The sequence below is a fragment of the Callorhinus ursinus genome, unplaced genomic scaffold (genome assembly GCF_003265705.2).
Source record: "Callorhinus ursinus isolate GAN/ISIS: 27379988/994484 unplaced genomic scaffold, GSC_fseal_2.0 scaffold29, whole genome shotgun sequence".
Taxonomy (NCBI): Eukaryota; Metazoa; Chordata; class Mammalia; order Carnivora; family Otariidae; genus Callorhinus; species Callorhinus ursinus.
In genome coordinates, this window is record NW_027397091.1 from 10,537,093 (window position 1) to 10,559,474 (window position 22,382).

General features: G+C 36.9%; 1 protein-coding gene across 1 annotated transcript in view; it reads right to left on the minus strand.

Annotated features, from left to right (window-relative positions):
• Positions 1-22,382, minus strand: part of TASP1 (taspase 1) — a 264,833-nt gene that overhangs the window by 39,622 nt on the left and 202,829 nt on the right. The window lies entirely within an intron of this gene.

A 22,382-nucleotide genomic window follows, 5' to 3' on the forward strand; every position in this document is an offset into this window, starting at 1 on the left:
ACACACACACACACACACACACACACACACACACACACACACACACAGAGTCTTGGTTTCTAAATACCATTCTCCATAAAAAGGAACCAAGATTCTTTGAATGGAGAATGTTCATTCCAGGGCTGGGGCAGAGAAAATATAAAATGAATCTGGAACATCTTATTGTGCCAGAAAGTAAGGAAGTGCTCAAAGAATGATGACAACTTATCAAAATGACCCAGACGTCAGCCTGAAGGGGCTCCCACCAGTCAAATCAGTGTCAAACTAAGTATCAAAATAAATAGTAATGAATTATCACCACTGAATAAAATAGGAACCAATGAGCCCATACTAATACAAATAAATAAATGAATAAATAAATGGGGGAGAAGAGAAAGCTCTTCCTTGTAGCAGAATGCAACTAACAAATACACAAGAAATAACAAGAGTTAGAAAACCATCATGGTTGCTAAAATGGGTGACAATTTGAAGAGGAGCAAACTATTTACATAGTCTCAAAGTATCTCTTTGAGTCCTTACTAAATGTAACGAGGGAGTTTAAGTTCACTGTGGAGAAACCAGTGAAGCCCCCCTAATCAAATGATCGAAACTCACAGCACCAGTTAAGGGAAAATCAACACCATGTGCCTTCTGGTGAGACACTGTGGGACACACCACCACTTCTGTGGTACTTCTGCCAAAACTGCAGAACCCAGACTGCATGAGGAAACACCACACAAATCTGATACAGGAACACTACTAAATAACTGGTTTGAACTCTTCAGAAATCAAAGTCAACTGATACAAAGGAAGTTGAGATAAAGGAGATATGATAACTAAATGCAATGTGTTATCCTACATTGGTCTGTGGGGAGATGTCACAGGGACATTATTGAGACAACTGATGAAATTTAAGAAGGGACTACAGATTAGGTAATAATGCTGTATCAATATTAAATTTTATTATTTTGATAACTGTATTGTGATTATTTAGAAGAATGACCTGTCCTTAAGAAATATACACTGAAGTGTTAGGAGTAAAGACAGCAGACAACCACCTTGACTTCAAATAGTTCAGAAAAAAAAAATACATGTTTCAGTGTGTGTGTGTGTGTGTGTGTGTGTGTGTGTGTGTGTGTGTGTGTGTGTAGAGGGAAGAGAGGAGAAGGAAGGAGTAAGGATGGAAAAACAAATGGGGGTAAATAAAAACAATGGGTGAATCTGGGTAAAGGAATAGTGGGTGTCCCTTGTACTATTCTTGCAACTTTTCTGTAAGTTTGAAATTATATCTAAATAAAAAGTTACAAAAAGAAAAATCCACAAACATACAGAGATACACACAAAACTCTGTCACCTTCAAGTATATATACTTTCAAAATTCTAAATTTTTTAAAGGCATTTTTTAAGTTTTGACGTACTTCTCCAACAAAAATTTCAAAACTCCCTGATAACAAAACTGCATTGCTCAAGACTAACCCTCTGGGTCCCAGGCCATCCATCTGTTTATATCTCTGAGCTAATTAAGCCTGAAGACAAGTGTTTGAGTTGAGATACAACTGTGGGATCAGTGATCCTGGACTCTGAAGGCTTTGCCAGACATGTGGGGAATAAAGAAGCAGTAAGGGGCAAAACTGAGTTCCTCAGATACGTGGCTCATTCCCTCATCATTAATTAATTATCAAACCTGCCAACCTGCTCAACAGACGCTCCAGTGAAGAGTGCAGGAAAACAGTGTCACGCAATGAAGCAAGTTCTCTTCAACAGATGTTTTTTCTTCCTCACACATCTGCTTTGAACTTCAAAAAAATCTTGAAGTCCAGAGCAAGGTCTGGGATATTCTAAATTGCCTAACAGAGCAAAGGCATTCAAGTCTTACTGAATTTCCTTAAAGTACTGACAAAGTAATTGTATTTAAATACAAAGTTAAGGCATTTCTAAAATTGTGACTTCTCCTTATTCCCCAAATGTTAAGGTGGCTCATGAACTAGCCATGGAAAGAAAAATATATGGAAATATAGTTGATCTAATTATAAAGGTAAAGGATAAAAACATTACACTTTATTTTTAAAGATACAATTGTGCTTATTTTAAATGCATTATTCTCTCTAAAAATGTAGCCTGCTTTAAGGAAATGTAATATATAAAAAAATTCAGAATTATGAAACAGGATAAATTGGGTACAGTGACTGACTTCATTAAACAATAGTTTTGTATTGAAGGATTTACAGTGAAGTTTCTAGACATAGTTTAGGAGTTCTTAAAGAAAGTAACTGTCTAGAAATTCAAACTTCATTTATTCTTTTCACAAACATTTATTACCAAAAAATGTATTTTTGCAATGTGCATTGTACTGACACACTATTTTTAATGCCTACAATTCAAATATGGATGTATGATTTACTAGTTCAGGCTAACTTGAGAAATCAACAGTAATCGTTTACAATTTAAATTATAGAATGCTTTTGAAAAGAAATCCTGTTTACTTAAGTGTATGTCTTAAGTTAATTTAACAAAATATTTCTTGATCAAGGGCTTTAGGGAAGCAGGAGAGAGAGGAAATAACAATGAGAATCCATCATATGCCAGGCACTGTCTCTTGTAATAGAACACACTAAGGCTTGGATGGGGAACCTGAGGCTAAGAGCAGGTACGTAACATGGCTTAGGTCATTTTAGTAAGTGCACAAACTACAATTCAAACAGGACTTTGGATTCCAAAACCTGGTGACCTTCCATTGTTCTACTGCTTTGAAATTTACACAGTTTAAAAGATTTATAATTAGTGTTATATATTGCAAGGATTAAATTCATTAAAAATACCAAAGGACCAACAAAACATCAAACACAACTCTTAGGTATCTCTTAAAAAAAGCTTTTATTTTTATTTTTTAGAATATATTTTAATTTTAATTTTTATTTAAATTTTAGTTAACATACAGTGCAATATTGGTTTCTGGAGTAGAATTCAGTGATTCATTATTTACAAACAACACCCAGTGCTCATCACAAGTGCCCTCTTTAATACCCATCACCCATGTAACCCACCCCCACCCACATCCCTCCATCAACCCTCAGTTTGTTCTTAAAAACAGTTTGTTCTCTATTGTTAAGAGTCTCCTATGGTTAGTTCCCCTTTCTCCTATTTTCCCCCCTTCTCATATGTTCATCTGTTTTGTTTCTTAAATTCCACATATGAGTGGAATCATATGGTATTTGTCTTTCTTTCTCTGAATGACTTATTTCACTTGGCATAATATGCTCTAGTTCCATCCACATCATTGCAAATGGCAAGATTTCATTCTTTTTGATGGCTGAGTAATATTCCACTGTGTATATTTACCACCTCTTCTTTATCCATTCATCAGTCGATGGACATTTGGGCTCTCTCCATAGTTTGGCTATTGTTGATAATGCTGCTAGAAACACTGGGGTGCGTGTACCCCTTCAAATCTGTATTTTTGTATCCTTTGGGTAAATACCCAGTAGTGCAATTGATGGGTAGTAGGGTAGCTCTATTTTTAACTTTTTGAGGAACCTCCATGCTGTTCTCCAGAGTGGCTGCACCAGCTTGTATTCCCACCAACAGTGCAGGAGGGTTCCCCTTTCTCTGCATTCTTGCTAACATTTGTTTCTGTGTTGTTAATTTTTGCCATTCTGACAGGTGTGAGGAGGTATCTTATTGTGGTTTTGATTTGTATTTCCCTGAAGATGAGTGATATTGAGTATCTTTTCATGTCTGTTAGCCAACTGGATGTCTTCTTGGGAAAAGTGTCTATTCATGTCTTCTGCCCATTTACTAACTGGGTTATTTGTTCTTTGGGTGTTGAGACTGGTAAGTTCTTTATAGATTTTGGATATTAACTCTTAAAACTGTAACAAAACCCAGAGGCTACAAAAGACAAGATCAATACATTTGACTACATTAAAAATGTTTATGATATTGGGACGCCTGGGTGGCTCAGTCGTTAAGCGTCTGCCTTCGGCTCAGGTCATGATCCCAGGGTCTTGGGATGGAGTCCCACATCGGGCTCCCTGCTCCGCGGGAAGCCTGCTTCTCCCTCTCCCACTCCCCCTGCTTGTGTTCCCTCTCTTGCTGTGTCTCTCTCTGTCAAATAAATAAAATCTTTAAAAAAAAAAAAGCTAAAAATGTTTATATTTCCTTTTGCCATATGGGGGAAAAAGGTCAAGAGATAAATGACACACTAAGGAAAATATCTGCAATTTGTAGCACAGAAAAAGGGCTAATTTTCTTCATATAAAGATTTGTCACAAATCAATGAGAAAAAAATAAAGGAATATAATTGGCTCTAAAACATGAAAAGATTTTCTACATTTCTCATACTAAAAGAAATGCAAGTTAAAACCACAAAATACCATTATTCAACTATCAGGTTATCAGATATCAAAAGTTTGAAACAACATTATGTTAGCTGGGGTGGAGAAAAAAGCACTCTCACTTACTAATTATGGAGACATGGTCATTTGAAAATATATCCTTGCAATTTGTGGTAGTTATGCTCTATAAGGTTGCCATGAACACTGAATTAGCAAACACTGAGCCATTGCTCCTAAGGGAAATATAGGGTTAGGTTCCTACAAGCCTCTTGTCACAATATTTTCAATCAGTAAGTAACCTTATTTTATGTGTTTCTGTATAAAACATCTTATTTAATATATTTTTCTTAAAAGTAATTAATTATATATGATCTTTCTTCATAACACAACATAAGCAAAGAAGAGTTTAACATTTTCCTGATGCTGGATAACCTGCTTATGAATTTCTTTGGTTTTCAGCCTCACAATAATGCTGTCCCCTATGCTCTGTTCATTGGTCATTATCTCATGAATCCACAAGTTGAGTACTTTTCCAGCTTTTCCATGGCTTCATCATGCACCACAGATGTTACTTTAGCAGTTTCTGGAGCAGCCTCACATACAATTCAATGAATTTCCTCTTCCTTTTTCTGGATGTACAATATTGTTGATTCATTAATTTTGAACTCATAGCCAACAGCATTATAACTCTTGCCTGAAAGAAGCTTATCAAACACACGTTTTCTCCACTAGACAGCACAACCTCCTTGCACAAAGAAACACTTAGGCAGCACTTCAGCACTGTGCTTGGGGGTCACTTTATTTTTTTAAATTTTGCTAAGATTTTAATTTTAATTCCAGTATGCTAAGATTTTAATTTTAATTCCAGTAACATAGTGTTATATTAGTTTCAATGTACAATATAATGATTCAACAATTCTATACATTACTCAATGCTAATCATGAAAATTGTGCTCTTTAATCCCCATCACCAATTTCACCCATCCCCCCAACTGACCTCCCCTCTGGTAACCATTAGTTTGTTCTCTATAATGAAGAGTCTTTCTTGATTTGCCTTTCTCTCTCTCTTCTGTTTTTACTGTTTCTTAATTTCAAAATATGACTGAAATCATATTGTATTTATCTTTCTCTAACTTATTTCACTTAGCATTATACTCTCTAGCTTCATCCATGTTGTTGAAAACGGCAAAATTTCATTCTTTTACAGCTGAATAATATTCTATTATACATATATACCACATCTTCTTTACCCATTCATCTATCAATGGATACTTGGGATGCTTCCATAATTTGGCCATTGTAAATAATGCTGCAATAAACATAGTGGTGCATGTATCCCTCCATATTAGTGTTTTTGTATTTTTAACACTAGTACTATGAATGCTGGATTGTAGGGTAGTTGTTTTTAACTTTCTGAGGACCCCCCCATACCGTTTTCCATAGTGACTGCACCAGTCTGCATTCCCACAAACAGTGCAAGAGGGTAATTACATGTTTAACTGCTGGAGGAACCTCCATACTGTTTTCTACAGTGGCTGCACCAGTTTGCCTTCCCACCAGCAGTACAGGGGGTTCCTTTATCTCCACATCCTTGCCAACACTTGTATGGAGTTTAGCCATTCTGACAGGTGTGAGGTGATATCTCATTGTAGTTTTGATTTGCATTCCTCTGATGATGAGTGATGTTGAGCATCTTTTCGTGTGTCTATCAGCTATTTGTATATTTTCTTTGGCGCAATGTCTGTTCATGTCTTCTGCTCATTTTTTAATTGGGTTATTTGTTTTTGGGGTGTTGAGTTTTATACATTCTTTATATATTTTGGATACTAACCCTTCATCGGATATGTCATTTACAAATATCTTCTCCCATTCTGCAGGCTTTTAGTTTTGCTGATTGTTTCCTTCACTATGCAGAAGCTTGTTATTTTGATGTAGTCTTAATAGTTTATATTTGCTTTTATTTCCCTTCTCTCAAGAGATATCTAGAAAGAAGCTGCTATAGCCAATGTCAAAGAAGTTACTGCCTGTGTTCTCTTCTAGGATTTCTATGGTTTAAGGTCTCACATTTAGGTCTTCAATCCATTTTGAATTTATTTTTGTGTCTGGTGTAACAAAGTGGTCCAATTTCATTCTTTTGCATGTTGCTGTCCAGTTTTCCCAGCATCATTTTTTGAAGAGACTGCTTTTTTCCCATTAGATATTCTCTCCTGCTTTGTGGAAGATTAACTGACCATACAGTTGTGGAGTTCTATTCTATTCTATTCATTCATTTCTGGAGTTTCTATTCTATTCCAGTGATCAACATGTCTATTTTTGTGCCAGTTCCATACCATCTTGATCACTACAGCTTTATAGTATAACTTCACATTTGGAATTATAATACCCCCAGCTTAGTTTTTCTTTTTGAAGATTGTTTTGGCTATTCAGGGTCTTTTGTGGTTCCATACAAATTTTAGAATTGCTTGTTCTGGTCCTGTGAAAAATGCTGTTGGTATTTTGATAAGGATTGCATTAAATCTGTAGGTTGCTTTGGGTAGTATGGATATTTTAACAATATTTATTCTTCCAATCCATAAGCATGGAATGTCTTTCCATTTTTGTGTGTTTCAGTCTCTTTCAACAATGTTTTATGGTTTTCAGAGTACAGGTCTTTCACCTCCTTGATTAATTTATTCCTGGATATTTTATTATTTTGGGTACAACTGTAAATGGGATTACTTTCATAATTTCTCCTATTGCTTCATTATTGTGTATAGAAATGCAACAGATTTCTGTACAATGACTTTGTATCCTGTGACCTTACTAAATTCATTTATCACTTCTAGTAGTTTTTGGTGGAGTTTTTAGGGTTTTCTGAATATAGTATAATGTCATCTGCAAATAGTGAAAGTTTTACTTCTTCCTCACCATTTTGGATGTCTTTTATTCCATCCTCTTGTCTGATTGATGTGGCTAGAACTTCCAGTATTATGTTGAATAAATGTGGTAAGAGTGGATATCCTTGTCTTATTCCTTATCTTAGGGAGAAAGCTCTCAGTTTTTCATCATTGAGTATAATGTTAGCTGCGGGTTTTTCATTTATGGCCTCTGTTATGTTGAGGTATGTTCCCTCTAAACCTACGGTGTTGAGGGTTTTTATCATGAATGGATGTTGTACTTTGTCAAATACTTTGCATCTATTGAAATGATCATATGGTTTTTATCCTTTCTCTTGTTGATCTGATGAATCATATTGATTTGTGAATACTGAACCACACTTACATCCTGGGAATAAATGCCACTTGCTCATGGTGAATGATTTTTTTAATGTCTTGTTGGATTTGGCTTGCTAGTATTTTGTTGAGGATTTTTGCATCTATGTTCATCAGAGATATTGGTCTGTAGTTCTCTTCTCTTGTAGAGTTTTTATCTGGTTTTAGTATCAGCTAATGTAGGCCTCACAGAGTGAATTTGGAAGTTTTCCTTCCTTTTCTATGTTTTGGAATAGTTTGAGAAGAAGAGGTATTAATGCTTCTTTAAATGTTTGATAGAATTTGCCTGTGAAGCCATCTGGTCCTGGACTTTAGTTTGTTGGGAGTTTTTTGATTACTGATTCAATTTCATTGCTGATAATCAGTCAGTTCAAATTTTCTATTTCTTCTTGGTAGTTTGGTTCCTATTTCTTCCCGGTAGTTTAGTTTCTATTTCTTCCTGGTAGTTTGAATTTATCCATTGCTTCTGCGTTGTCCAATTTGTCTGCCTATAATGTGTCATAATATTCTCTTAGAATCCTTTGCATTTCTGTGGTGTCGTTTTTTACTTCTCTTTCATTTCTGATTTTGAGTTTTCCTTCTCTCTCTCCTTTTTGTTTTTGTTTTTGTTTTTAAAGTAGGCTCCACACCCAGCATGGAGTCCAGTGTGGGGCTTGAACTCATGATTCTGAGATCAAGACCTGAACTGAGATCAAGAGTTGGATGCTCAACTAACTGAGCCACCTAGGTGCCCCCTCTCTCTTTTTGATGAGTCTGGCTAATGACTATCAATTTTGTTGATCTTTTCAAAGAACCAACTCCTCCTTTCACTGATCTGTTCTATTGTTGTTGTTGTTTTTAGTTTATATTTCATTTATTTCTGCTCTAATATTTATTATTTATTTCCTTCTATGGGTTTGGGGTTTTGTTTGTTCTTCTTTTTCTAGCTTCTTTAGGTGTAAGGTTAGGTTGTTTGAAATTTTTCTTGCTTCTTGAGGCAGGCCGCTATAACCTTCCCTCATAAAACAGCTTTTGCTGCATCCCAAACATTTTGGACTGTTGTGTTTTCATTTTCATTTGTCTCCATGTATTTTTTTATTTCCTTTTTGATTTCTTGGTTGACCCATTGTTTAGTAGCATGTTATTTAACCTCCATATATTTTTTCTCTTTCCAGATTTTTTCCTGTGGTTGATTCCTAGTTTCATAGCATTGTGGTGAGAAGAAATGCATGGAATGACTTCAATCTCTTTGAACATGCTGAGATTTGTTTTGCGGGCTAATATGTGATCTATTCTGGAGAATGTTCCATGCGCACTTGAAAAGAATGTGTGTTCTGCTGTTTTAGGATGGAATATTCTGAATTTATCTGCTAAATCTGTCTGGTCCAATGTGTCATTCAAAGCCACTGTTTCCTTGTTGATTTCTATTTGGATGATGTTCTGTTTTGGACAGATGTCCTCTGATGTAAGTGGAGTGTTGAAGTCCCCTACTATTATTTTATTATTATTGATTAGTTCCTTTATGTTTGTTATTAACTGCTTTAAGTATTTGGGTGCTCCCATGTAGTTGCGTAAATATTTACAATTGTTATACTTCTTGTTGGATTGTGCCCTTAATGATTATATAATGTCTGTCTCTTGTTACAGTCTTTGTTTTAAAGTCTATTTTGGCATAGAGGCCCTGGATGGCTCAGTTGGTTAGGTGTCCAACTCTTGATTTCAGCTCAGGGCTTTATCTTGGGGTTGTGGGATTGAGCCCCACATTGGGCTCCATGCTGGGTGTGGAGCTGACTTCGAATTCTCTCTCTTTCTGCTCTCTCTCTCTTAAAAAAAAAAAAAGTCTATTCTGCCCTATATAAGTATTGCTACCCTGGCTTTCTTTTCAAATCCATTTGCATGGTAGATGCTTCTCCATCCCTTCACTTTCAATCTGTATGTGACTTTAGGTCTGAAATGACTCTCTTGTAGGCAGCATATAGATGGGTCTTTTTTTTTTTTTTAATCCATTCTATCACCCTATGTCTTTTGATTGAAGTGTTTAGTCCATTTACATTCAGAGTAATTATTATTAGGTATGCATTTGTTGCCATTTTGTTACTTGTTTTATGGTTGTTTTGTAGTCTTTCTCTGTTCCTTTCTTCTCTTGCTCTCTTCTCTCGCAATTAGTTGGCTTTCTTTAGTGATATACTTGGATTCCTTTCTATTTAGTTTTTGCATATCTATTACTGGTTTTTGATTTTTGGTTACCTTTTGGTTTGTATATGACATCTTCTGCATATTGGAGTCTATATTAAGCTGATGGTTGCTTAAGTTTGAACTCATTTTTTACTCCTCTCCTCCCCACATTTTAGGTATATGGTGTCACACTTCACATCCTTTTATTCTGTGAGTCCCTTGACTGATTTTTATAGATATACTTATTTTTACCACGTTTGTGCTTCCTACTTTTCTTACTCTTGTTTATGGTCTTTCCTTTCAACTCAAAGAGTCCCCCTATAACATTTCTTGTAGGGCTGGTTTAGTAGTCATGAACTCCCTTAACTTTTGTTTGTCTGGGAAACTCCTTATCTCTCCTGTTCTGAATGATAGCCTTGCTGGAGAGTATTCTTGGCTGTAGACTGTTTCCTTTCAGTACTTTGAATATGTCATGCTACTCCTTTCTGGCCTGTAAAGTTTCTATTGAAAAATCAGCTGATAGCCTCAATGGAGGTTTCTCTTGTATGTAACTGCTTTTTTTCTCTCTGCTGCTTTTAAAATTCTCACTTTATCACTACTTTTTGCCATCTAAATTACTATGTGTCTTGGTGTGGACCTCCCCGGGTTGATTTTGTTGGGGGAAATCTCTGTACATCCTGGATCTGGATTTCTGTTTCCTTCCCTAGATTCGGGAACTTTTCAGTTATTATTTCCTTAAATAAATTTTCTGTCCCCTCTTCTTTCTCTTCTTCTGGAATCCCAATAAGATGAATGTTATTATACTTAATGGTGTTGCTGAGCTGCTTCAGGGCCATTTTAAACAGTGAAATCATCAGCAAAGGCACAAAAATGTGAAAAACATGTCATTAAACAAGCTACAAAGAGGATGCTGAGACATGAAGGCAAAGCATCACCCTGCTCACCTCAGCTGGGAATGTGCATGTCAGGTGACTCAAATTCTTCACCACTCTGCATTTGCCTACAAATGACTGTGAAAGTGTCAGGAGTACCGATTTTGAAATTACAAATAAGTTTCAGCAAGTAGGAAAATGAGCAAACATGAAATCTACAAATATTGAGGACTGACTGTAGTTATTAAAATGACAAACTCTTTGACCTAGTAATTTTACTTCTAGGTAATTATTCTATAGATATGCTTTTATATGTACGAAATAACATATTTACAAAGATATTCACTGAAGTAGTTTTAATTAGGAAGAAACTGGAAATAGCTCAGTTGCCTATTGGTGGGAGTATATATAAATAACCATGGTACTCTATATAGTGGAATACTATGCAACAATTAAAAACAAAGGAAGAAGCTCCACATGGGAGATATGGAACAATCTACACTGAGTATTTTTGAAACTCTCTGACCATGAATCACAATATTAACAAAAACAAAATTAAAAAGTCCCACATGTTGTCACTTATACATTTCTTTATAAATGAAATTTCACAAAATAATACCTACCCTTTTACTTACCATGCATTGGCTTATACTATTGAGTTCTTTATATTCTATCCACTGCATTTAAAAGATTCTGCCTCTGACTCACTAAATTGACTTTAGACCTCATTAATATGACATGCTTTGGTTTGAAAAAATACTTATTTACAAGATAGTTTATCTAAAATAAAAGGCAAGGTAGACAATGATATAGAGATGGTACTGCCATTTTTGTGGAAGAAAATAAAAGGGGACCATGGATGAATATGTAAATACATGGGACCTCTCTGGAAGAATATTTTTGTTTGGTTAAGGGAGTTTAATGGAGGGCAACCTATTTTTTACCATATATCCTTTCCTGAAACTTCTGAATTTTGTCCTATTTTAGTTTATTTCCTATTTTTTAAAAATGCCCCTAGGAATCTCAATTACCCTATTAATCTATGTTATCTATTAAGAATTTCTTCCTTATTTAGATTATGACATTCTGAACTTCTGAAATTTGATGTAATGAGATGTTACCATATATTTTTAATTATCCTTCATGAGAATGCTTTATTGTGATGTGAAATGATCTAATGCTTTCAAATTGTTTCATGTCTCGTGACTATCTAAAATATGACTAAATCTTATGAAGGACCATGAATAAGTCCCTACATAAATTTACACTGAGCATATATATTTAGGGCAAAATCTGTTATGTTTAAAGAGCAATTAAAACAAACAAAACAAAAATTTATTCCTGTTAGAAATTTAAAAATTCCAAAACCACTATAAGCTTTAAAAATAAGTAGAAAACATGGGGCGCCTGGGTGGGTCAGTCATTAAGGGTCTGCCTTCAGCTCAGGTCATGATCCCAGGGTCCTGAGATTGAGCCCCGCATCGAGCTCCCTGCTTGGTGAGAAGCCTGCTTCTCCCTCTCCCACTCCCCCTGCTTGTGTTCCCTCTCTCGCTGTCTCTCTGTCAAATAAATAAAATCTTAAAAAAAAAAAGTAGAAAACATTTATTGTCTCAAGGGCAGTTTATATCACAAACTTTTATAACTGTTTAATTAAGTCCTAATTTACAATTAAAACCTGGTAAAGGGTAGTACAAAATTAGCTCAAATACAGTTGCAGAGAGGCAAAAAAATGATATGAATAGCATTTCTTACCATGAGTAATATCTAGAAGTCTATTTGTTTCTTGATTTTTAGGGACTAAATTTGAAATTGTTTAATACACCTAAAATGGAAATTTGTGGTAAGAGTATCAAGAAATGATTCTAATAATACAGCAAACTGGGCAGATGTTTTATCATAGTACTGGGATTTTTCCACGTATAATTATTCCATGTAGAGAATCATGAACTGAAGCAACATATAGGATAAACGAATGGCCTGGAATGACATATCTGAGTGTGGGAAAGTGCCCCGTCTCTTTGCCAGTGGCTGGTGACTGTTTACATCTCAATTACTAATTTGAAAAGCCTGCTGTTTTTTAGAAAGCCAAAGCCCAAGGGGCACCTGAGTGGCTCAGTCAGTTGAGCACCCAACTCTTGGTTTCCACTCAGGTTATGATCCCTGGGTCCTGGGATCGAGCCGCAAGTCGGGCTCTGTGCTCAGCAGGGAGTCTGCTCAAGATTCTTTCTCCCTCTGCCCCTCCCTCCACTCACACACACACTCTCTCTCAAATAAATAAATAAATCTGAAAGAAAGAAAGAAAGAAAGACAAACAGAAAGAAAGAAAAAGAAAGAGAAAGCCATTGTGAGGCTACTGAAAATGACCAGACCATGAAAAGACCTTCATCAGAAAACTTTAAGAATACCCAAAGCCAGGCTAAAATAGATTCCTGAATGGGTTTAACATGTGAAAGATGGTCACAGGGATTTGGCAAGCTGCTTCTTTACCAAGTGACTTGACAACACATCATATCACATAAGCGTGATGTGAAAAGAGGCCAACAGTACAGATCCTGCTCCAGTGCCAGAGAATGGGTTAGGTGGGATGTACTGTGCCTGTGCTCTTCAAGAATGACATGTTAGGGGCTCCTGGGTGGCTCAGTCAGTTGAGCATCTGACTCTTGATTTCGGCTCAGGTCATGATCTCAGGGTTGTAAAACCAAGCCCCACATCAGGCTCTGCACTCAGCACAGAGTCTGCTTGTCCCTCTCCCTCTACTCCTCTCCCTGCTGTCTCTCGCTCTCTCTCAAATAAATAAATAATAGAAATCTATTTTTAAAAAAGGATTACAGGTTAATGGTATTACAGGCACATCCGAAATGGATTTGCACATAATTTTAGAGGCTAGCTTTTCTGGAAGGATGCATTTAATGCACTGGAATAAATAAATACACCCACAAGTATAATGCACAAGAGTGGTTCTACTTTAGTTTTAATGTCCTTCCACTATATGAGACAGCCTTTAGCCCCTATGCAAGGCTTTGACTCCTAGGGACACTTAAATCACCACCTTCACTAGTTAATATTAGAGCTACAACCCCCCCCTTGCAAAATGCTCCCCCCCCAGGATACCTCTTTCTCTTTCAAAATGATTCACAGGTCATTCTGTTTAAGCAAACAAAATTTCTTTACTAGGGTTGCAAGCAAGTTTTCTCTACCAAACGGATTCTCTTTTCTAGCCAGAGAGACGTTCTCAGCCACCCCTTAAAAAAAAAAAAAAAAAAATATTGTTGTTCTCCAAGTTCTCCAATTGTTGTTAACAACCCCCAGCTGCACTGGCTCCCGCACCCATTTAAAACCCCTCTGCCTGGCTTCACATCCCAGACTTTCTTGCAAGGAAAACAGAACTTTAAAATCAGAACCGTCTTGGACTGGACAGTTGCCAACTCAGCTGCTGCTCCTCAGACTTAGGTGGAATGGCTTATCCTCAAACATTTTGCACAGTGCTTTAAGTTACATCTTACTAAATAAAGATAAGCTCATTTTTAAAACGGGAAGAATGAGGAACTGTAAACAGAAGAGCCTCCTCTTATCTCTGCAGATTTTCCCTCCTGGTTGTTAGGTTCCTTATAACCCAGAATGGGGTTCATACAGGGATGCTTTACCGTCCTGACATAGAATCCTTAAGATTCATATCTTGTATGTTCCATTGTGGCCATTAAGTAGCTCTGAGTTGGCTCACCTCTCTGAAAAACTTTCACCACTGAACTGTTTTAGGGGGGATGGGATTGAAGTTATATAGAGCCCCGTTTATACTAAGCCAAGAAAATAACTATATTCTCTTTCCAAGGCTCACTCTGATTTGTTCAAGACTAAAGAAGGATGCTGACTGAAAAGGAAGAGAAGAATGTTGGTCAAATAGTAATATAAGCCTCAAAGGACAATTTGGTTCTCTTCCCTTTTTATCATTTTATTTATTTTTAGAGTTATTTATTGAGAGAGGAAGAGCATGAGCGGGGGGAGGGGAACAGGGAGAGGGAGAGAGAGAATCTCAAGAAGACTCCCTGCTGGCAGAGCCCGACTCGAGGCTTGATCCCATGACCCCGAGATCATGATCTGAGCTGAAATCGAGTCGGACACTTACCCGACTGACCCACCCAGGCACCCCTTTTATCATTTTATTGTATTAGATACTGGAAATAGGGTCCACTGGCTGGAACATGGGAATTCTCTGCTGAACAGAAAAGCATTCAGTGAAACAAGTTTTACTGAAACATGATTTCATTCATTCAACAAATATTTTTTTAGGATTTATTTCATGTTAGAGTGATCTCTATTACCATTTGAGCAGATGAAAACTGACTATAAAATTTGTCAAAATATTTTTCTGAGAGTTTTAGGAGAACCACAGTAATAAGAATTACATAAACACTAGAATTCTATTCATAAATCTTTGTATTCTTTATATCAAATGGAAAATTTTGTGGCCAAAAAAAAAAAGGACTACATGTTTAGTTTACAGCTAGTACTATACTTCTTATGATGGAGAAAAAAATTTCAGAGAAACATCCATTTCTAATTTTTAAAACATACATTAGTGATATTTAAAGGGGAAAAAAGTTTTTATAAAGCGAACAAAGCAGATTATAGCTATTTGTAATCAACAACTTTTTGTTTTAAAAATGACAATTCTGAAAAATACAAATCTCAGAGCACTACCTCAATAAATTAATGCAGCCCTATTGTTGAAAAGTTTAAATATCATGTCTGCCTATTTACTTTGCATTTAAGGATAACTACTTAATTTGCTTCCTTCCATCTTATCTTTAAATAAGAACCAAAATGTCACCCTCTATCCTAAGACTACAGTGAATGTATCAATGTATCAATTCCAAAGCACTGCTGGGGCACTAAAGAAATAAGCTTCTACCCACTTCCCCAGGTGTTATATGGAAGTGTTGAATCACTATATTGTACACCTGAAACTAATATTACAGTGTATGCTAACTGGAACTTAAATAAAAATTAAAAAAAAGAAAAAGAAAAAAGCTTCCAACCATGACACTGGACCCTCTTATAGAACAAAGTTTTAGTTATATTTCTAAGACAAGTTATTAACATCAGATAAGCATCTATCAGTACCTCTTTTCCCACTACCAGCCTAATAGCTAATTTGCCTTTTCTCTGAGAGTTATTTTTATGATCATGTGAGCCCAAGAGAATGCCTAGTCATAAGTGCTCATGGTGGCATGTGCCATGAAATGGAAATCAGTGATACTGCTGGGGCCCCCAGAATGAAGCTCCTTTGAAGTGCATGTGTTTATGTGTGCTCGCCAAATTTTTAATGCCAGTAAAACCAAAAGACGGTTTGGAATTTTAACTTACAGTAAAATGACCTTTTATCTTTTTAATGTTCCAGGAAGCATCAACTCAATCTAACATTTTTTATTTTTAAACCATAGCATGTTTTGGTAACAGTGACAAAAAGAGTACTTGATAAAGAACTTTGCCTGTTCTGCAAAGGAGGGGAGGGAATGCCACAATTAAGTTCTAATTGGAAGTGAAAAACCATTTAATTTGATAGAGCTAAGTCTGAAATGATGGAAGGATTCATTATTCTTTCAAGTAATTATGTAAGAAACTGCAAAAATTCTCACAGAAGAAATCATATGACATACCATTTATCATACCATTTATATAAAGTCAGGCCCACATGGGGGCTTCAGAGAGATGGGTAATGGGCAATTCCTTAAGCGGGGTGGCAGGTCCACAGGTGTTCATTTTATTATTATCCTTTATAACTTACAAATTTATTACATTCTTTTAAAATATATATGAAACATTTCATAGTTAAGATGAAAAACAGGGAAAGAAGGGGTAGCTGGACAATTAGAAGCAATATCATATACAACACTTAATTATCAGCATAATGAACATATTCCTGGATAGTAAGGAACCTGGAGTTATTCTCTGTGTAAGGTGAGGCTAACTTAATGGGGGAGTACCGTATGTGTTCATCAGATGACAGGGCTCTGGCTGAACTGAGTGCCTCAAATCTATTTAGGATGAAGGACTCCCAACAGTGGCACAGAGGTCACCGGCCAAACACAGTCTTTTTGCCCCTAGGAGCCCCTATGCCTCCTATTCTTAATTGCTTAAGATTTTCCTTAAATACATGGAGTCTGTTTCTCATTGATCCCCATATTCACTGCTTCCTAGTAACCATTCTAAGGCAGGGACCCCTGAACTTCACAAGGCTCCCACCAGCACAGTGAGGGCAAGCTATAAGGAGAGAAATGCACCCATACAGTGAGATTGGCTATTTATGCCATGTATTTGCATATATTCTAATTACTTGTGTCAAATCACAAGTTTAAAACAGAAAAAGACTCATTTTTTTCCACTGGAAGGCTTGATGTGCCTTTGTTTACACAATTATTAGCCATACTATATACAGCAGCCCCAATAAAGCTCTTCTGTACAGGCCTGGAAAGCACATGTAATTGTACTTTAGCAGGTAAAATATATATTGGGCTTTTTTTCTCTAAAAGCAGAGAGAAAATTAATTATTTTCAGCTGTTTCACTCCAGGGAGAAGCATTTGCTTTGCGTTAAAGCAGTGATTTGTAGGCTGGGCTTTGCCAGCATCTCATGATCTGGGGAATGGGAGGTGGAGGGATGGGTGTTGCAAACACATTTACATCCAAACTGTCCTTTTTACAAGGCTGTTTGCAGAGGTTATCTTCTGTGATCCATTTTCGACTGTCTCCAAATCTTCTTGTTCCCGGACACTTGTCATTATCCAACATTTCCGAGCCATACTGTTTTGGATTGTTTTTAGAGCATGTAAGCATACTTTATGTGACATTTCATTTTTCTGGAAGAGTGTCAATTTAAAATTTCTTCTAAAAAATCAATAAGGAAATTCCATTTGACACTTAATTCGTTTATTTAATAATCAGTGGAGGCTACTATGGAGGGTGGGTACAAGTTTGGATATGACACAGTCCTTGCCCTCAAATGGTTCACAATCTGGTGGTGTGATTCTCAGAGGCAGTGGAATCTTCTAGCACTTGGAAAGATATTTTAAATCCCTGGATCCTCCATGTGAGTCACTGGGGCTCAGAGATCTGTGATCTATTCCTGTCAAATAAGTGGGCTCAGAAAAAAGCTTAAGAAGTGCTAGCCTAGAGGGAGGGATAGACACTCTAACACATGTCATGGCGAGTGTTACAAGGGATGCCAATTGCATGTTGCACAAAAAAAAAAAAAGCACAAGGAAGGAACAAATTACCTGGGGAAAATGGTTTCTAAAGGATTCCAAGAAGATTCATATCTGTCCTGGGTCTTTAAAGAAGGAATGTAACTGGCCCAAGGCATTCCAAGCACAGGTAAAAGCATGTGAAAGTTATTGGGGGAAAGAACAGGACCCTCTGGAAGAAGACCAAGCAATTTGGAGTGGCCAGAACTGGGGGCGCTGAGGCTGTGTAGAGGGAAATGACTAATTGGAAATGACAATGAAAGCATGTTCCAGGGTTAGATCAGGGGAGGACTTTCCCATCAAGTTAAGTAGTTCCCATCTGTCTTCTAGAGAAATGACCAGCAGAGGCAGGAGTATGGATGCATCCTCACAGAAAAATTGAAAGCAGGGAGTGATAGTATGAGACACAGGTTTTGTCTTTACTTTAAGACACAGAGAAAGTTATTCAACATTTAGCTTAGACATATAGTAAACTAATTACATATACTTATGTGGTCCTTCTTTTGACCACTATCCCTCTGAGCCTGGGATTGGTCTAAGACACCATTAGTTCAGGTTCTCATTTTTGCCCTTTCTGCTTCAGGGCAGCCTGCTTCTCTCCTGACTGCCCATTTCTGAGCCCATGGTTAGGTTCTCTGGGCCAGTGAGAGAAAAGTCTGGTAACTGTATGGAGGTGGGATAGGAATAGAGTCAGAGGAGCTAACAGGACAGTCTAGAAAAGAGTGACTAGGGACTGTAAAGTTGGAGGGCACTGATCCCATTTGTCTCAGAGGATCCCAAAGAAGGAAACCAGGATGCACTGATGCAATCTGATAGTCTCAGCTGCTAAAGATGCAAGAGAGCACCTTGATTTGTTACTGTAGCTCTTTAGACAAACTAGAGGCCCATTTGGCAGTGAGAGGATTTAAAAGGTTTGTTAGTCATCTATTTTGGCATAAATTACCCCAAAATGTAGTGGTTTAAAACAACAAACATTTACTATCTCAGTTTCTGTGGGTGAGGAATTCAGGAGTGGCTTTGTTAGGGGATTCTTGCTCAGAGACTTACACTCTCCCTCATGAGATTCAGTCAAGAAATCTGCAAGGCTACTGCAGTCATCCAAAAGTTCATTCAGAGCTGAGGCTATTTGCAAGAAGTCCCAGTGTCTTGCTGGCTATTGGAAGGAGGTCAGAGTTCTTTGCCATGTGGACCTCTCCACAGTGCTGCCTGTCTATACATGGCAGTTGGTCTTTCTGAGAGTGAGAAAGCAAGAAGGATGTCACAATGCCTTTTTTGATCTAGCCTCAGAAGTCACACACTATCACACTGCCATATTCTTATGCCTTCTAAGAGAGTCTCAGGGAGAGGAATTAAGCTCTATCTCTTGTAAACAATTTATGGATAAAGCACATGTAACAAGGTCACACAAGAGGATTCTGAATATTCCTTCATACCTGAGATTTACCAATTCTATCAGTAAACAGAGGACAAACCTTGAAAGCGTCCTGTATTTGAGTCCTCCCACCCTTGAAGTGGCCCACTGGGGCTCTTGTAATTGATATATTTGTCAAGAGGAGAGGTTCAGTAGTGGATTTCTGGAAACTCCACCAAGTGACAATGGGGTTTGACTGAAACTACTCTTGTGGTGTTATGGAAACACTACTTATGATTTTCAAAAAAGAGAGTGGACACAGAAAAAGCTTAAGTTAGACACTGTTTTAATTATACTATTCTTTGGGGACGAAAATGATTGATCAATATATAGTAATCCAGTTCTTGGTTTTTGTTTTTTTTTCATTTTGGGAATTGTTTTATTTGGAATGTACATAAGAAAGACTTCTGAGCTCTCCTGGTTACTAGATATTACTTAGCATTACAGAGCCATGAGTTTATGAAGTTAAACTCTCATGAGGGTTTTATAAGGCAATATGAGAAGTCATGGTCCAAACATAAAGCAAATTAAGTTGTGGTCTGCTTTGGAGCAACTGACAGGGTATAGCATGGGAGAATCCACTTGACCTTGACATTTGAAATATTCTCCTTTTACAGCAGAAGTTTATGACAGACATGAGTCCAATCTTCCACTACTGGGATCTGCAGTGAGTAATACTTATACAGTCTTGGTACTGCCAATGCTGGTTACTAACTGTCACTGTTCAGAACCTCTAATCAAAGTGTAGCAGACAAGTTAGCTATAGGACAGAATGTGGATGTTAATCATGATGACAGTATTGCTAGAGATTGAGGTGAGGGTTGGGAGTAAAGAAGAAAGAAGAAAGAACACATGAATTTTCCTGAACTTACATAGTCAAAGGGGTGAGGTATGGTTGATAGAGACTGTATAAAGTTGAGGAATCAAGAAATAAATTAAGAAATAGTATGTTACAGTCGCAATAAAATTAAAATGTATGATTTCAAGTTAGAGTAGAAGGCTAACAAAGTCAGGAGGAAAAGGGAGTGGAAAGTGATGTGAACTACATTCTTAATTTTTTTTTTCCCCTACTGACCAATCAAGAAATAGAAGCATGAACATATTCTATAGAGTGAAGGTGTTTCCAACAAGAATAATTAGAACCAGAGACTGGTGGCTCTGGGACTGAGGTGACCATGGTGACTTTCACATCTCCTTTCCTATGCTTCTGTACATACATTACTCTTTTGAACAAATGTAAAAATCCATGTAGTTGGTATCATCTATAAGTTGATACTAGCCTATGTTCACCAGGTTTTAGAAGATAAACTTCACAAACATTAATTCCTCTAGTTAGGTTTAACAAATGACAAGATTTTACTTATTTTAGAAATTCACACTTTACATTTCATTCTTCTTTTTGAAACAGAGAGTAGGAATTAGTTTACAAATTACTACCTTGGTGATAAAAACTATTTAAGATGAGCAAAAATTCTATGATTTATCCTTAAATATGCACTTCTATATTACACCACCAAAAATGAAACAACAACCAAAAAACCTTATAATTTTCAGGATTAACTCTAATGGGCAAGAGTCCAGGCTCAGTAAAGAACTGATACTCCAACCTAGAACAGTCTATGAAGCAGTTTTAATAACTACCCCCCTCCGGCCCCCAGTACTAAGGGTTATTCTGAGTTTTTATGGAAGGCCCAGGTACATCCTCCTACAAACTCCCTTCTATCCAACCATGGAAGATTTCTTCAAAGGAGTCAACAATGAAGATACCAAAGAAGCAAATGGCTAATTTGCCTTGATTTAATAAAAGACAGCTATTTAAAACTACATTTCCTGGGAGCAACCTGGTACCAAGTATACTAGGTGGAAAGAGGAAAGAAAAAAAAAAAAAAAGATGAGGTTAGTAGTCAGAATCCAAAGGGCATTTTTTTTCCCCTTTGAGGAATTAGGGGGAAAATTTTATGAAAGCTCTTTCAGCTTCTATAGAAAAAATACTTTTGTACACTCATAAGAAATGCTTGGTTTTCTAATTTACAGACTCACTTGTACTACAGCAATTCACAACAATCATACAATACAGATCAGGCACCACCCACACCTTCTGTAAGAAAATTTATAGAAAGGGTTGAACTACCACAGTTCCTGTGGATGATCTACAACACTTATATTAAAAAAAAAATACTTAGGGAAGAATGGATAAATACAAAGTGGTATAACTGTATAATGGAATACCACACAGCAATGAAAATGAACAAACTACTGCCACATGTAACATGCACATCAGATACATGTAGTACATATTCTACGATTCCATTTATTTAAAATATAAACCCCAGTGAAACTAATCATGGTGTTAGAAGTCAGCATAGTGGTTCACTTTGGTGAGGTAAAGAATGGGGGTGGGTTACCAGGGGATTTGGGGGTTGTGGTAAAGTTCTACTTTTTATCTGCTTGCATGAGTGGGTTCAGTTTATAATAATTTATCGAGCAGTTGCAGTTATAATTTGTGTACTTTCCTGAATGTATATATAATTATTTAAAAAGTCAATTAAAAAATAACATATAAGGCCCCCTCCTAGCTTATGCAGTACCTTTATGCAGATTTTTAAAAAATGTCCCCTCTGGATGAATGGATTAGAAAAAGGCATCCCTGTGGGCAGAGGGAGTCCCACAGGTTTGTGGAGGACTGGCTGATTTTTAACCCCAGTGGTACACTTGGCTAGACACAAAACCGCACATCTGGATGGACATCTGCAAATCTGCAAAACACTCACTTGACCTTTCTTCACCACAGCTTTATGAGGAGGGCAGGGCAGATGTCCTTATTTTACAAAAGAGGAAGTGGCACAGAACAGTAAGACCGATGCACAAAGGCGTCATAGCTAATAAGCAATGGAGCCAGAACAGACTCCTAGGCCAGTAGCTCTTCACATGGTTCTGATTCTGTTTTGGGAGGGGGAATAGGAAGAAGCTTCTTTCTATTGTTTGTTACTGTGTATGTTGTTATGGGTCATCTCCATGCTTTGTGGAATTAGGCAGGGAACAAATACATGGTCCAATGTTCTTAATATTGGGCTTTAGTAAAGGTCCTAGATTCTAAGCCCATTTGAAAAATATGCTTTAGGCATACACTTAAAAATGAATA